Here is a 4,545-nt window from a genome sequence, read left to right as displayed (position 1 = left end):
TTAACAGAAGGTAGAGAATTAGATCTTATACTTACATGTGAAATTTCATGCATCTATCTGAAATAGTACTCAAGTTATAGGCTTTTGAAAAATTCAAAGTAGAAAAAGTACCACTTCCGGTTATCGGAAATTGCTCAAAAGTTGATACGGATCTACGATTTTGATAAAATACTTATATATGAAATTTCATCAACCTAGCTGTAACGGTACTCAAGTAATCGTGTTTACACACAGACACACAGACAGACAGACACACAGACATACGGACAGAATTGCAAAGCCCAGTTTTTCAGACTGGATTACGCATAAAACCTCTTAATTTTGATAAATCTGGATTGATAATTTTTGCCCGATTAAAATAAGTCCTCTATACTTCGGATGTGATAAAGGACTGAGGTGTAATACGGTGAAAATTGTTAAAATTTCAAGTGATTTTTGTGCACGATTACAATACTTTCTCTATACTTCGTATATACGAGAAAGTAAAAATGACATTTTCACAGGGATAGAAATTCACCTAGCTACTGACAAAAACCGGACTAGTTGAGAACATATAGCTTTAATGAGTAGGAGGGCGAAGCTATAAAGCTAGCTGGGGACGACAGCCAAACTAGCTGGGAATTCAAACCTTTATAATGGGTAAGTAGAAGCTGGGAGCAACAATCGAAATCGCTGGAAATATAAACATCTATAGAAAGGGAGGAGGAAGCAATAAAGCTAGCTGGGGACGACAGCCAGACTAGCTGGGAAAATAAACATTTATAGTTGGGGACGTTAAAGCAATATAGCTAGCTTGGGACTACAACTACCTGAGAACAGAAATCTTTATGGATGGGGAGGTAGAATCAATACAGCTAGTTGGGGACGATAGCCAAACTAGATGGGAACAGAAACATTGATGCAGCTAGCTGTGGATAACAACCCTTCTAGCTCCTTGCAACCACCCATCGGCGTGGGGACAGCATTGTAATCCATTCGTTTATTTTCATTCGTTTAACTCTCTTTCTATAGGGCCTATCTAAACACGCTTACAACAACACATAGCTGTGTAACCGCTGTGTCTGCCTCATAAGGTTTACGGAACAAAATCAATGAGAATTTGTGTCATAACGTAGGTGTGTTTGTCGACCTTGTCATGTGGTTCGCTGAAAACATCTGTACTTTTCAACGAGCAGTAGAGACAGATTGGTCGGGTGTCAGAGCTAGTGGTTGCAAACTAGAAAAGTCCAGAGTTCGGATACCGGGGCACATGAGGCGCGTTAGCTGGGGACAGCAACTCATTGGGAAGAGAATTTAAAAATCCAATAACTGCTGCCTTGTATATTATTACTGCGTATTCAAATGCTTGAAAAGTAAATCAGAGGCGTAGCGAGGGGGGGGGGACGGGGGGGGCGGACTGCACCGGGTGACACCATTTAGGGGGGGTGACACCAAGGCAAAAAATAGTAAAATATACAGAGAAAAAATTTGAGGGGGGGGGTGCAAATCGAAAGTTCGAGGGGGGGGGTGCAAATCGAATATTGAAAATTTGTCCCTGGGGTGACACCATTAAGTGCCGCACCGGGTGACACCCGACCTCGCTACGCCACTGAGTCACGTGCCATGTTGTGCTTATGTTGACAATTAATAATTAATTGTGTTGGAGGAAATCACATCCAATGTTACAATAGAAAAGGACGAGGAAAAATTGTATACGAGAAATATACAACGTGCATGTAACAACTCTTAATATAATGAAATGATAATATATTTAAAATATAGTCGCACCTCTAGATATGATCTTAATTATCCATGTTTTTTTCTCCATAAACCTGCTAATCCAGTTACTTTTTCCTCAAATTTTCCTGGATGTCGAAGCAAATTTTAGCTCACTCGAATGCTCGTATCTCAAAAAACTCGTATGTTGGGGCACTCGTATGTCGGGGTACTACTGCTATTACAATGTCCATATCCCTTCTATTAATAAAATTAAACGATTGTATTCATATAATTATCATTCAATAAGTGGTGTAGTGGTACTTGTTAATTTATAGTCGCACACGTGTAATAATTTATCAGTGGAGATTTTGGTTATTGTTACCCACTGAGGTTTAGTGTGAATAGTCGCTGATCTTTCATTAGGGTATACTTGATGTTGCTTGCAAAAAACTGTAAATTGGACTGCTCATGCCGAATGTTCCTAGCTGATTAAATATCCGTGTTGTTTTCATTGCTAATCAATCCTGGTAACCCTGGAGTACTTCTCGTTTACACAAAAACCTATCTTATAAAAATATTTTAAGGTATTTATTTCGGTACTAGGGACCGTAACCCAGCCTGACCACCAAGCAAAGATTTTTTCCGGTTATGTCCCTTTAGTATTGATAACATCAACACTTTAACAGTATGGCGTATTGCACATACATTTGTTTTTGTTACATTGGCTAACAGCCAGGTATTTTAGTTTTAGCCTTGCCCGGGTTGATGTTACACACTTACCCTAGGTCACCACCCCTGTCTACATTGTGTACCAGTATTTACATGTGTGCTTTCGTCTTCAAGTTCAGCGTACGTAAATGTAGCCTACATCTGAATCGTTAGTTGGTGTGGTCGTTTTAATGTCTATTGAACGGTCGTTTTATCTACACTATGCTGATTCATAAAGGGACAATTAGAAAGGGAAACAAAGAAAATAATACTGTTGTATTACACATAGACTCCTGAGGCAATGGTTTGTTTGATTTCATATTATTTAAATATATCGTGAAATCAAACATTTTAAAATACTTTCCGCTTATTATGAAAGTGTTGAAAACTCTTAGATGCATGTATTCCCAGACTTAAATGTCCATAATTGTCACGGCCTTTTCTACTGCCTATTTCTTGCCCTCCTCTCACTTGTTCCTTTTGCGCATGCGCACAGCCATTGTCTCCCTGATGCAATCTCGCCTTTTACAACACACACTCCCAAGATACAATCCACCAACATTTCACTGTTATAATATGTATATATAGGCCCTATCTATATATATATAATTCTCTTCTTGGAGACGTTAGAAAACAAGCTGTAAACGCGCCTTGCAGTCCCCTTTCTTCCTCTCTCGGCATATCACATGGTCTGGTGAGCTGTGGTTCAAGCTATTTTGTTTACAATTGTAGAGCCGGGTTTGGTGACGGCTATTTGGGGCAGACAATTTAGTTTGAAATGATTTTAAACTTAGGGGAGGTAACTAAGAGGAGGCTGCTTTCAGGGGGGGTAGGGGTTGGGCGAAAGAATGGTGGGGTGGGGGGGGGGGGGTTATCGTCCTTAACGAGCTACTGATAGTGTTTTAAAGCAAATATTTTCAGTGGCAGCATTGGTACTGTCGAATTCACAAATTATAAATTACTGTAAAAGTAGAAAAAAAACAACAACTAAATAGCGGCGTATGATACGTCGCGGGTCGGCTCGTATATTTTAAAAAACATGTGGAATAGAGTATTTGGAATCGTTTGGGTTCTAAACGTAGAGGTATGAATCAAACCGTACTTGAAGAAATTTAAACAAACATAGAGTTTCCTAACAGTTGGCTAAAGTTTGAAGTCACATATTTTATTAACGTTTCTGTTTTGCGTTTGATAAAATTGTTAATTTCAAATGTTTTGATGTACATAGTCATAATAACATATTTTAATTTTTTAACATTTTTATCTGATTTTTAACTAGAATTGCCTGATGCGAGCCATTATGTACCTACAGTTGTGTTACGTTTTGAGCTTCATTTCTAACTTAATTATTGTCTAATCTATCACGGTATCTATGACGAGCTTAATAACCACCACTACAATAGCATCAACAAACAGCTTACTAAAAACCGCAAATACCCGAGAAACATCCACATCAACTACGGACGCATACTCAATTACGGCACAAGCGTACATATCTGATGAGACAATTTCGCCCACCCAGCTCTGATTGGTACCTAACTCACGTTAGGGCAAATTAGGGCGGCTGGGCACACTATACCTTCATATGCCGAGGTCAATGAAACAGTCGAACTCTATTTCATCTGCCCCATGTTACTTGGGTACGAACGGGAAAATTTTGTTCACACAAGATGTATGCTAGTAAGAACGAGCTAAGAAAGACAACTCTGTGTATGACAGTCTCTACTATAGTCAGCCAAGTTAAGCCACTGCCATTACACAGTATGCGAGTTTGTAGGGTGGCAATATAATTATGCGCCTTCATGACATTCATTTTAAAATATCACCAAACGTGATTTTATTTTCTAAAAATTTCTCAATTTATTTCACTGAGAAATAAAAACAATTATTTTTTTTTACATATGAGGTGCACACATGAACTGGTCAAGTAGGCTAAAATAAAACATGGAAAACTCCTTTTTGTCGATCGGAAAAAAGTTCATTATAAGAATACTTGTATCTTTTAACAACTGCTGATTTGCGAATTTCACTATCTGTTTTATGTAGAATAGAAAAGAAAATACAATTTTTTTAAAAAGACTTCTTGATAAGAAAACAAATTGACTTTTGACTATTTGTTTGTTTCAGATTTTTCGCCTG

This window comes from Physella acuta, unplaced genomic scaffold (genome assembly GCF_028476545.2).
Source record: "Physella acuta isolate Inbredline_101_S28 unplaced genomic scaffold, ASM2847654v3 ptg000848l, whole genome shotgun sequence".
In the NCBI taxonomy this organism is placed as follows: Eukaryota; Metazoa; Mollusca; class Gastropoda; family Physidae; genus Physella; species Physella acuta.
Note: the sequence above shows the minus strand (reverse complement) of the source record.